The sequence below is a fragment of the Ranitomeya imitator genome, chromosome 1 (genome assembly GCF_032444005.1).
Source record: "Ranitomeya imitator isolate aRanImi1 chromosome 1, aRanImi1.pri, whole genome shotgun sequence".
NCBI classification, from domain to species: Eukaryota; Metazoa; Chordata; class Amphibia; order Anura; family Dendrobatidae; genus Ranitomeya; species Ranitomeya imitator.
In genome coordinates, this window is record NC_091282.1 from 15,813,480 (window position 1) to 15,827,564 (window position 14,085).

The following is a 14,085-nucleotide window of genomic DNA, read 5'->3' on the forward strand; positions in this document are numbered from 1 at the left end:
AACAAAAACATTTATTTTGTTCTCATCACTCCAGAGTCCCAGGAGTCTTTATATTTTTCAGCATGTCTGTAACAGATTGTCACCCCCAGCCTGTACACATGGACCTTAAGGTACCTTCACACATAACAATATTGTTAACGATATCGTTGCTTTTTGTGACGTAGCAACGATATCGTTAATAAATTCGTTATGTGTGACAGCGACCAACAATCAGGCCCCTGCTGGGAGATCGTTGGTCGCTGAAGAAAGTCCAGAACTTTATTTCGTCGCTGGATCTCCCGTGGACATCGCTGGATCGGCGTGTGTGACACCGATCCAGCGATGTCTTCACTGGTAACCAGGGTAAACATCGGGTAACTAAGCGCAGGGCCGCGCTTAGTAACCCGATGTTTACCCTGGTTACCATCCTAAAAGTAAAAAAAACAAACAGTACATACTTACCTACAGCCGTCTGTCCTCCAGCGCTGTGCTCTGCACTCCTCCTGTACTGGCTGTGAGCGTCGGTCAGCCGGAAAGCAGAGCGGTGACGTCACCGCTCTGCTTTCCGGCCGCTGTAGGTAGGACAGTAAGCCTCATGTTGAGTTAATTGATTGTGTCTCTTGGGGAAAGAGCAAGTATCTGCTGCTGTGGTCAGGTCTTGTGCCATCTATGGAGATTGGAGATCATTTGCCACATGGGATTGTGTTGTCTCACCACCTGCTGGATTTGAGAACTGAATCTAAAGAGTCTTTGTGAGATATGGAAAATGATATCTAGTTGATAACATTTTGATATCTGATGGAATTCCCTGTCAGACACAGTTCTTGCTCCCAAGCTCAGCCTCCACCCTTGGCATTCCCCAGGCCAAAATGGAAGTCAAATACATCTTAAACAATGGGACCTCATTATCCAGGGATGCCACTTTCTTGGACAGAGCAGCCCAATGTTTTATGGTCATCCACGGTTCTGGCCAGAAAACTATGCCTTCAGATATGGGAGGAGAGAGGTCAGTGGTTGGTGCAGCGTGTGGGAGCGAGCAGCCTAGGGAATAATAGGCAGCTCCTTATTTTGGTCTGAGTTTTTCTACTGACAGGATGTCCATTACCTGACGCGGCCAGGGAATCACTTGTCAAAGATTTGGACCCAGAGAAGATCCCAGTTGTTCCTTATTCATAGGGCGTATAGGACACCAAACATGAAAAAAATGAAGTTGAGCAGTGAAGATGAATGCCCATGCTGTATTAGAGAAGAAGCTGACCTATTACATATGTTTTGGTCTTGCTCCAAGCTTGGAGGTCTATGGGAGGATGTGGATAAATTGGTCGGAGCGTTGTTTAATGTACATTTGGACATGAAGCCAAAAACGTGTATCCTGGGATATCTGGGGGATTGTGCTATTAATGCATCTATTCATTTGGGAGTAGCCAACATTTTGTATCATACAAGAAAGTGTATTACCAGGCAATGGCTCTCGTGTAGTCCACCTGGGATTTAACAGATAATTAGAGATTTGAATAACACCATTCTAATGGAGAAAAAGATATATATTAAGAGAGGTGCTTTTAAGAAATTGGGGGAACAATGGGGAAAATGGATCAAATGTACCCGGGATGTTTCGGATGCTCTGGCTGGAGATGTGATATTTAATACATTTATGTTACAGTATGATATAGAATGGGCATAGGAATTTTATAATCTGAAGAATTAATTCATTAATGAATATTGTAGAAAAAACACATAGGAAAAGAAGACATACCAGACAAGGGGAAGGGGGGGGGGGTGTTTTGGATGAAGAGTTTAACTGGGGGGGGGGAGAGGGAAGGTTTTGATAATTGGTTTACAATAAAATTTTAAAGATGTACCATGATACAATATAGGTATAATTATAATGATGTCTTGAAAATGGATTTACAGTGACATGTAAAACAAGAATGTAATGTATTGCTGGAAAATTGTGATTGTCATAATAAAAATGGTTTTGATAAAAAAAAAAATAAAAAAAAATTCGGAGCTGTAATCCATCAGTGCCTCACTGTGGTCATATGCTGCATAACACGGTATTGCAATCCATCTGTACCCTACCCTTGTACTACACTCCTGACTGTATACTTGTATATTGTTCTTGTGTGTGTGTGTGTATATATATATACCTGTATCTTTCTAGTGCGCCTTTTGGCGATTAAATATAAAATTAATCTTGGGCTGCTCTATTGTCTCGATTCTCGAATCCCCACGTCCGCACGCTCAGTTGGTTATTGTACGCTACACCTGGGTTGGTTTCTGACCCATTATAAGCCTGTTGTCGGACGAGGCTTATAGCAAACGAGGAACTGGTGACAGCATACCATACAGTGTAAGGCTACGTTCACATTAGCGTCATGCGACGCAGCGTCGCTGACGCAACGCACGACGGATCGGAAACGCACGCAAAAACGCACCCTTTTTGACGCATGCGTCGAACGGATGCGTCGTAAAACGCAGCGTTTTTTGTGCGTTTTTGTTGCGTTTTTGCAAAAAACGCAGCGTTTTACGACGCATGCGTTGTCAAACAATGATGTAATCTTTCAACACAATTTAGTGTCTAGACACTAGATAATACCACCAATGAATAGAAGAAGGTGGGTCTAGTGTCTAGACACTAGATAATGCCACCAATGGGTAGATGAGGGTGGGTATAATGTAATTGTGGTATATATACCCCGGCATAGATTATTTCCAACCATACAGCATCAAGATGGAGCGTCCCATGGAGAGTATCTACCTCAATATGGAGCTGGAATTAGCCCTTGCTATTGCTTATGCTGTTGCCTGTCATGAACAGAGGAAAAGAGACAAACTACGGAGAAGGAGTCGTCGGCGTTTTTGGCTACACCCTATAGTGGAAGTCCGAGAGAGTCGTGGAGCCTACCATTGTCTTTTTGGCGAATTAAATGAGAACCAGGAGAAATACTTTGAATACACCAGGATGTCGCAAAACAGCTTCCGATATCTGCTGCGTCTGGTGGAAGGAACCATTTCCAGGCAGGACACGCAGCTCCGTAAATCGATTTCCCCCGAGGAACGTCTGCTGGTGACTCTACGGTACGTAATGCAATGTGAAGGATTTATATGTTCTTGCCATTTTTTAAAGTAACGTGTTTTGGTTTTGTGGGGGATTGTAATTAAGAATGAAAAATTCTTTCATAACAATTTAATTAATTACATTTATTTTTCTTCTTGTCAGTTTCCTTGCTACCGGAGAGACCTTGAGATCACTGCATTTCCAGTTTAGGATTGGAGTCTCCACACTGTCTGGTATTATTGCCGACACATGCCGCGCATTGTGGGACAACCTCCGGGAGGAATTTTTACCCATCCCTACAACTGAAATATGGCAGGCCAACGCCCAAAAATTCGAACAAGTGTGTTCTTTCCCTAACTGTATTGGAGCCGTGGATGGGAAGCACATTAGGATTACCAAGCCTTCAAGAAGTGGATCTCTGTTTTTTAATTATAAAAAATACTTTTCCACCGTGCTCATGGCAATTGCAGGTGCGGACTGCAGATTTCTCGCTGTGGACATTGGAGCGTTTGGCCGTGCAAATGATTCACGGACATTTAAGGAGTCTGATATGGGCCGAAGATTGTACGATAACAATTTTAATTTCCCCCAGCCACGACCTCTTCCCAACACCGAAGGCCCGGCCCTGCCATTTGTTGTGGTTGGGGATGAGGCTTTTCAAATGAGTGGCAACCTACTTAAACCGTACTCCAGTCGGGGGTTGGACCGCACCAAAAGTATTTTTAATTATAGACTGTCCAGGGCCAGAAGAACTGTGGAGTGCGCCTTTGGAATCCTTGTCTCCAAATGGCGTATCTTAGGATCCGCTATAAATTTGAAAATTGAGACAGTGGATGAGGTGGTGAAGGCGTGTGTGGTTCTCCACAATTTTTTATTGATAAAGAGAGAGTCAACGTGGAACTCGATGAACCCATACCAAATCCATTGCCTGATTATCAAGATCATCCTCTGCGGACAACTGTGGAGATTGCTCATATGAGGGACCAATTTGCTGCATACTTTGTTTCAGATGTTGGCCGTGTTTCATGGCAAGATCAAATGGTTTAATTCATCTTGGTATTATGATACAATAAAAACACTGTAATGTAAACACTGTTGAGTCCATGTCATTTTACCAGCCTATGTAAGGTTATTTAAATGTTGTTAATGTCCCCTGATTGTCTAGTGCGTTGTGTTTTGAAATAAAGTTCTTGTGCCTTTCCGTTTTCACAAAACAAATCTCCCATATGTTTTTCCATAGTAATCAAATTTTAAAATCCAATGTTATATAAACTAATGTGTGTCCCACAAAATTTATGTGAGCACCAGTACCCAAATGGACTGTGACAAAACAAAAAAATATTTCAGCCGTGTGTTCCATAGTTTTGACGTATAACATGATCGGCTCCCACCTTGTCAACCATTTTTAATCCTGCAGACTATTTGCATATGGAACCTGGCTTGACAAGGAGGGAGACGATCATGTTTGCAAAACTCTACAGAGTTAACACTATTGCACTCAGGATGCTAGAATACGTCCTGAGTCAAATAGTGGCGACACTGTGAACATTGCTACCACCTCACCTGACCAATATTCTTAAGGTACCGTAATAAAACGATTATCCAACGATACCGACCAGTGATACGACCGGACCGTGATCGTTGTTTAGTCGTCGCGTGGTTGCTGGAGAGCTGTCACACAGACAGCTCTCCAGCGACAAAAAAAGAGCAAGTCCCCGTGTAATCTGGGTAATGTTATGAAGCGCATGGCCGCACTCACGATGTTTTCCCTGTTTACCATTGTAAATGTAATTTAAAAAAAATAAAAAAAACCTTACATTCCGGTGTGTGACACGTCCATCGCCGTCAGCTTTCCGTACTGTGCCAGCCCTAAAGCACAGCACAGCGTTTATTATTAATAAGCGTTTATTATTAATATTTTGGTGGGTGGGGCGGTTGGGAGGGTCTATGACAACGTGCAGCACGTCACCGTGGGGGTCCATGTTACTAAGGGCCTTAAGGACACCGGGGCTGAACGAACCCTCATCTCACCCGAACTGGCGGCCCCTGAAGAGAATATTCCTGGGAACACCATGACTCACCAAGATTGGGGGCATCCGTTGTCACCTGCCAATGGCCCGAGTGTTAAGAGATTGGGGTGCTGGGAGCAGGGTGAAGGAAGTGGGGTTGTCCAATAACTTACCCACCAATGTTTTATTGGGGACTGATTTGGGGCGGATGGTTGCATATTATGTCCCTGACCCCCTCCCCAATCTAATTCTGATGATAATGATGGGAAATTGCATGTGTTACCCGACAATGCTTTATCGTTTAATGATTCACCTGATAACCATTTTTCTGAAAATGCCAAGGGTAATAATGATGAAACTGATGATGAAAATGTGCATGTTTTACCTGCTAACCATTTATCTCCTAATGATGATGTGTCCACAGGTGCAGGAGTGCTCAGCCACATCACTCTACAGGGCGAGATGGCTGAGAAACCCCTAACAGGAGCAAGCGATGGTGCTAAGGGAAATGGGGAGATGCATGGGAACCGTGAGGAAGGTTATGCCATGCAACTGACCAGTGCCACAGAGGAAGGCAACTGCCCCTTAGGTAGCACTGCTCCTGAGGTGTTGGGGGTGGATGGGGAGGTAGCACCCTTAGCAGCACCGGCTGATGGGTCTGTGGGAATCCCCGGGGAGACAGCGTATGAAGCTGCTGTCAACCGCAGTCAGAGTGCCCGGAACGCAGATAACGTTCTGCCTTCTGGACCCTCCTCAGTCACAGGAGTGCCTGAACCAGAGATGGACCCAGAGCAGGTTCCAGAGGGTTTCCGTGGGGAAGGGACCCTGACGTCGCTTCTGGCTGCCCCTAGCCAGGAGTTCCAGGCTGCTCTGCACTCAGATGCGAGCCTGGAGAATTTGAGACACCTTGCCTAGATGCCCACCTCCATGACTGATAAGGAGAGGGTGTTCTGGGAATGAGAGAGGTTGTACCAGGAGACATTTCCCGGTCAATCCCAAAAGGAGTGGTTGAGGAAAAGACAGCTTGTCGTCCCGTACCAATTCAGAGGTGAGTTGTTGCAGATTGCCCATGAGATCCCAATCGCTGGACACTTGGGAATCAGCAAAACTAAGACCCGGCTGTCTCAACACTTCTATTGGCCTAAGATGGGGACAGAAGTAACAAACCGATGCCGCTCCTGTATCACTTGCCAAAGAGTGGGGAAGTCTGGGCCTGCTCTTTATGCTCCCCTGATCCCTTTGCCAGTGGTAGAGGAGCCTTTCCTGAGGATCGCAGTGGACAATGTGGGCCCGCTGGCCGTCCCCAGCAGCTCTGGAAAGCAATACATCCTCACTGTGGTAGACTACGCTACCTGGTACCCAGAGGCAGTGGCTCTGTCCTCAACTATAGAGGATAAGATGGCGGATGCACTGTTGGCCATCTTTTTGTCAGGACTCCCGGGTATTAATGCATTGGGGAGAGCAGCAAGGGAGATGAGCAAAGTGCTGGATAACTAACCAGGTAACAACCAGGACTTGAACCATGTGACAGAATAGTAGGTGGTCGGGGCAGAGTCAGACGCCAGGGTGCAGAGGAGACAATATACACTGGAGAGTAGTAAAACTAGCCAAGATCAGAGCCAGGAGGTCACGAGATACCAAAGGGGAAAGACAGGGGATTGTCAGAAGGAAAGCCAGAGGTCAGAAATCCAAAAGAAAAAACAAGCAGAGTAACGCACGGAGAGCAAGAAACAATTGCAAACCGGGCACACACTCCAGGGGTCAGGCACACAGACAAGCTGAAAGTATAGCTGACAGGGAATCCTAGTCTGAAGTGAGTATAAATACCCCTCCCAGATCCAAAGGGAGGCCAGCAAAATTAACTCTGAGAGAACAGGACATTAACCATGTCCTAACCATGACAGTACCCCCTTCTTAACGGGGGCCACTGGACCCCCAGGCTTCTCAAGTTATCTGGCATTAAAAGCCCGCACAAGTCAATCAGTGTGCATGAAACTGGCCGAAACCCATGACCGATCCTCAATGGAATATCCCCTCCAGTGAATTAGGTACTGAAGCCTCCGGTGCACCCACCGTGAATGAATGATGCGCCCTACCTCGTACTCCAGCTGACCCTCTACCAACACTGGCAGAACATTGGATGAGGAATCTTCTCCAACTGTCCCCACAGGTTTTAAATGAGACCTGTGGAAGACATTAGATATTTTGAAGGAGGTGGGCAACTGTAATCTATAGGCCACCGTGTTGATCACCTCTACAGTCTTGTATTGACCTATAAACCTGGGACCCAACTTCATAGAGGGTATCTTAAGTTTGGTATGACAGGTAGACAACCACACCTTCTCCCCCACAGCCAACGCAGGAGCTGACACCCTCCTCCTGTCCACAAAATGTTTGTACTTCTGGGCTTTGGAGATGTTCCCCTGAACCTCCCTCCAAAGGGTTCTTAACTGTTGCACCATACCCTCGGCCAGGTACGAAATGGTACTGAAATTCAGCCCTGGCATTTGAAATCACACAGGCCCATGTTGTCCCCATTCCCATAAACCAGATGGGAAATATTACTAATATTATTATGGAGGAAAGGAAGATTTTCTACAAGACCAAGATTTCTAATGATACCCGTGGCCTGCCGGGGTAAATGACGGAATCAGCAACTTTGTGCTCCATCACAACTCTTAACAGTATGGGTATCTTGAGAACACCGATTATGTTAACAATGTAGCAGACAAGGCAGCCCATGAAAACACAGGCTCTTCTGCCAGAATTGCCAGATGGCCAGTCCGGCCCTGTCTTCGGCACCAGGGCAACTAGTATCCATGCGTGAAAATTCTCCAAACTGCGGAACAAACCCATAATTGACCTGAAAGGGAGATTTACCAGTAGACTGATTAATAAAACAGTTGAATGCAAATTCTGCCATGGGCAATACCTCACACCAGTTCTCCTGTCTGGAAGAGGCCAGACATCTCAAAATTTGTTCCAACGACTGGTTGGTGCGTTCAGTCTGTCCGTTAGATTCCGGGTGAGAAACAGAGGAGAATGACAACGTAACCCCCAACTTCTTACAAAAAGCCCTCCAAAACCTGGCCACAAACTGCACACCCCTGTCAGACACCACATTCACAGGTACCCTATGCAACTGAACTATGTGCTGTATAAACAAATGAGCCATGGTTTCAGCAGAAGGTAACACAGATAACGGCACAAAGTGGGCTTGCTTCAAAAACCTATCAACCACTACCCATACTACTGAGTTGCCCTTGGCGGATGGAAGATTAGTGATAAAGTCCATGGACAGGTGTGTCCATGGTTTATCCGGAATTGTCAAAGGTGCCAATTCCCCGACCGGCCGGACCTAAGAGCTCTTATAGTGAGTGAACACCCCACAAGTATTAACAAAACTTTTAATATCGGTACCAATAGAGGGCCACCAAAAACTCCTAGCTACTGCTCCCGTGTTAGAAAAAATAACTTCCTTATTTTTTCAAGTAAGAGCACGATGAGGATCGAAAAGGAAGCAATATTGAGTTGTGTGGATAAATCAAATCTTGTTTATTGTCCATTCAAAAAGTGATTACAAAAAAATGAAGAATAGCATAAAGTTCATAGCACACAAAAATTAAGTATTAAATCATAGAAGAGAAATCAAGCATTAATTGATTTTACATATGATGCAGTCCGTGTGGAGATTCCCAAGGAATGAGAGATCTGGAGAAGAGGAGCCGGGCCTCCTTTATATACTGTTTTGATTCATAGACTGACATTAATTACTATTTTTCTACCTCATAACCACATATGGTGACCTATCGCTATGTTCATAGCTTCTACCATATTAGAAGAAACTAGTAACTTGCAGAATATGCATATTAGTTCTGTACATTACCTCATTTTAAAATGCCTAAACATATTGCTTGTGACCTTTAAAAGGATCATTTGTTATCTACATATAGCCACATTTTGGGAGTTCTGAGAGGTGTTCTTTAGCTTTGACATACAAACAACATATGTATAAGCCAAGATCCTCAGAATAACTTGGACACACACTACCCAGAGTCTATGCTCACTAGACAGACTCTTATATACGTTAAGTAAACTTCTATATTATTGAGATATTACTATTTTAGGCTACGTTCACATTGGCGTTCCGCCAATGTGCGTCGCTGTTGCGCCGGCGACGCAGCGGCGACGCGCCCCTATGTTTAACATAGGGGACGCGTGCGTTTTTTGGGTGGCGTTTTTCGACACGCGTCGTTTTCGACGCTAGCGTCGGACGCAAGAAAATGCAACAAGTTGCATTTTCTGTGCGTCCGATTTTGGTCAAAAAACGACGCACGCGTCGCAAAACGCGCGCGTTTTTGCGTGCGTCGCGTGTTGCAGCACCGACGCAGGGCGGCGCAACGCTAGTGTGAACGTAGCCTTACACCCCGGGTAGCTGCAATCCCAGGGTGTGCACTTAACATAGAATCATGAAATTCTTGCAGGAGTGTGAGACGGAAATGATCGGGTACAATTTACCTTGGGGTTTATTCCTGGGAGCTTGAGCTTGTGCTTCCAAAATCTCTATCTGTAACTCAGATGAGACTTCTGCCACAACCACTTCCGGCTGAAGAATGGAGGAATGAGGTTCTGGAGACGACACAGAATCAATACTTTGGGATAAGGCATCCACCTTTACATTTTTAGACCCTGGTCAGAACGTAATGGAAAAATGAAATTGAGAAAAAAAGTGCCCACCAAGCCTGTCTGGGGGTCAATCTCTTAGCGGACTCGATATAGGCCAGGTTTTTATGATCAGTGATGACCGTAATGTGATGAACAGCCCCCTCCAGAAAATGCATCCATTCTTCGAAGGCCAATTTAACCGCCAACAATTCCCTGTTGAAGACATCATAATTTCTCTCGGCCGAACATAAATTTTTTACTCTGCTGAAGAACAGACACTGCTCCTAGGCCCAAACTATTAACTGGATTAGATGCAGTGAAAATAGAGATACACAGGCGGTATAGTTTGTTTCACAGGCGGGCTACTCTGCTGAAGAGCAGACACTGCTCCTAGGCCCAAACTATTAACTGGATTATCCACTGGCATAGAGAAAGGAAAAAGGCGGCACTCACCTTGATATTGCTTGATGATGATGTTCTTTATTCAAATCATAAATACGTGAACACAAGGCAGAGAGCCGGCTGGTAACAGATCAGGTGCGGGAAGGAGGTGAAGGACGACGGCCGTTTCGCGATTACTCGCTTCTACGGGTAATCGCGAAACGGCCGTCGTCCTTCACCTCCTTCCCGCACCTGATCTGTTACCAGCCGGCTCTCTGCCTTGTGTTCACGTATTTATGATTTGAATAAAGAACATCATCATCAAGCAATATCGGGGTGAGTGCCGCCTTTTTCCTTTCTCTATGCCAGTGGATTGTTAGTATACTTCTGTGTATGGCTGAGCACCACCCATTAACTGCTGCTACTAACAGCGTGCCTACCCACGTCTTGAATTGGATCCAGCATGGTTAATTAAAACGTCTGATATTCAGCCGCTCTTGTGCCTTCCTTACCTGTGGCTTTTTTGTATTAACTGGATTAGATGCAGTGAAAATAGAGATACACAGGCGGTGTAGTTAGTTTCACAGGCAGGCTACTCTGCTGACGTGCAGACACTGCTCCTAGGCCCAAAACTATTAACTGGATTAGATGCATTGAAAATAGAGATACACAGGTGGTATAGTGTTTCACAGGCGGGCTACTCTGCTGAAGAGCAGACACTGCTCCTAGGCCCTAAGCTATTGACGGGATTAGATGCATTGAAAATAGAGATACACAGGCGGTATAGTTTGTTTCACATGTGGGCTACTCTGCTGACGTGCAGACACTGCTCTTAGGCCCTAAGCTATTAACTGGATTAGATGCAGTGAAAATAGAGATACACAGGCGGTGTAGCTAGCTTCACAGGCGTGCTACTCTGCTGACATGCAGACACTGCTCCAAGGCCCTAAGCTATTAACTGGATTAGATGCAGTGAAAATTGAGATACACAGGCGGTGTAGCTAGCTTCACAGACAAACTACTCAGATGACTATCAGACAATGCTACTAGCCCAAAAAGATTGGCTGAGCTAGATTACACCAAATGCTGTGACAAACACTTGCACAGCACTGGCACAGACCTGCCTGGCAAACAGTGGTATGAACTGCTGTAACCTACCCTGAAAAGAGCTGATATTACAACTTGTCCCGACTCCCTAAACCTATCTCTCTGACAATTCGCTCCAAAAAAACACTCTTAATCTGTATAGCGCCCACAGCAGCAGCGGTGCTGTCTAACACTAAGCTGCAACAGCGAGGAAATGGTGGCGACGGGGCAAATGGCTGGCTCTTATAGGGCAAGGACATGTGACATACACAACCAATGACACATGCCCGTGCTTATGTTCATCACATGCACATTGCTGTGTGTGTGTGCACTGCTGATAGGCTGAGAGACTGCACCGCCCCACTGTAAATGCGGGAAAGAAAAACACATGGAGATCGGCGTTATTTCAGCACAGATCTATCTCCCGCCCCCTGTACACTGAAACAGTCTATTAACAATGATAAACAGTTTTAATGTAAAAATCAAGCTAGGCTTTTGGTGAACGAACAGTTATCGAACAGAAACTCGAACAGCTGAATTTTAAGCAAATTGTTTGGGTTTTCGAACGACTTGAACGCCGCCCAAAACAGCTCGAATTTGAAATTGGCGAACAGTTCGACTAGAACACCGCTCGTCTCTAGTCAGGAGTGTTATGGTAATTGTTGTAATGTTCACATTGCTGCTGTTGTGAAAAATGAGCTACCTGAAGCCATTCAGGAATTCTGGAAAGTATTTTCAGAGGTGGAGTCAGAAGCTCTCCCACCTCATAGAGATTACTATTGCGCTATTGAGTTCGTCCCAGGTGCTACTCTCCCTAAGAGTTGTTTATTTAATCTGATGATTCCCGAGAGGGAGGCCTTAAAGGAATACCTGCAGACTAGTCTTGCTGCAGGTCATATAAGACCCTCTAAATCCCCTGTGGCTGTGGGATTCTTTTATGTAAAAAAAAAGATGGGTGTCTTAGGCCGTGTCTGGGTTTCAGGGAAATTAATAAGATCACTGTGCGCAATCCTTACCCCTTGCCGCTAATTCCGTATTTGTTTAACCAATTAGTTGTAGCCAAATGGTTCTCTAAGGGTACCGTCACACTATAACATTTCGATCGCTACGACGGTACGATTCGTGACGTTCCAGCGATATCGTTACGATATCGCTGTGTCTGACACGCAGCAGCGATCAGGGATCCTGCTGAGAATCGTACGTCGTAGCAGATCGTTTAGAACTTTCTTTCATCACTGGATCTCCCGCTGTCATCGCTAGATCGGTGTGTGTGACACCGATCTAGCGATCTAGCGATGCGATCCAGCGATGCGTTCGCTTGTAACCAGGGTAAACATCGGGTAACTAAGCGCAGGACCGCGCTTAGTTACCCGATGTTTACCCTGGTTACAAGCGTTAAACTAAAAAAAAACAAACAGCACATACTTACATTCTGGTGTCCGTCAGGTCCCTTGCAGTCTGCTTCCAGCACTGTGACTGCCGGCCGTAAAGTGAAAGCAGAGCACAGCGGCTGTGCTTTCACTTTCACTTTACGGCCGGCAGTCACTGAGTGCGGGAAGCAGACTGCAAGGGACCTGACGGACACCAGAATGTAAGTATGTGCTGTTTTTTTTTTTTTAGTTTAACGCTTGTAACCAGGGTAAACATCGGGTAACTAAGCGCGGTCCTGCGCTTAGTTACCCGATGTTTACCCTGGTTACCCAGGGACCTCGGCATCTTGGTCGCTGGAGAGCTGTCTGTGTGACAGCTCCCAGCGACCACACTACGATTTACCTACGATCACGGCCAGGTCATATCGCTGGTCGTGATCGTAGGTAAATCGTATAGTGTGACGGTACCCTAAGATCGATCTCCGTGGAGCATATAATTTGCTGCGGGTAAAAGAAACCGATGAATGGAAGACAGCCTATAATACCCCGGAAGGTCATTTTGAGTGTCTAGTTAACCACACTCCGCTATTTCACCCATCTCTGTCACCGCAGACTTGGGTCTACAACAAGTCATTTCTTCATGACTTCCGTGGATTCTCACTCCACCAGCGCTCTCCATGTTTTCTTCTCCTACAGCACCATCAACTGGCCGTTCATCCAACTCCAACCTAGCGGTTGCTAGGGACAATATGAATGCATCTATCTTCCTTGTACAGTCTGGAAGAGAATCCACATCTAGAACAAAAGCATAAGACACTGTTTTTCCTTTATTCATTTCTTCACAGGGTGCAATGGGTTTAACTTCTTTGTGCCCATTATGTCTCTGGTGCCGGGAGAAAGTCTTGCGATTTGAACAAAGTCAGCCTTACTGCACTCTTCTCACCATCTGAATGGGAGTCACCACCCTATCGGTCATCCTGGAACCAAAGTCCCCACTTAGGGTACGTTCACATTTGCGGTTTGCGCCGCAGCGGCGTCGCCGCAACGCACAACGCAATGAAAACGCATACAAAACGCATGGTTTTGTACCGCATGCGTCCAACGCATGCGTCATAAAACGCAGCGGTTTTTTAAAACGCAATTGCGTTTTTACCAAAAAACGCAGCGTTTTACGACGCATGCATTTTCCTTAATTGATGTTTATTCTTTAAAAAAAAAAATGTGTCTAGACACTAGATAAAGACTACCAATGGATAGAAGAGGGTGGGTGTATGTAAAGTGTGTGTATATATACCCTGGCAGAGATGAATTTGTCCCATTTTGCTTGTGTCTCAGCATCATGATGGAGCGTCCCATGGAGAGTATCTACCTGGATATGGAGGTGGATTTTGCCTTGGCTAATGCCTATGCTACCGCCTGTTATCATCAAAGGAAAAGGGATAAACGGAGAAGGAGTCATCGTCGCTTTTGGCTACACCCTATTGTGGAAGTCCGGGAGAGCCGTGGAGCCTACCATTGCTTGTTTGGCGAGCTT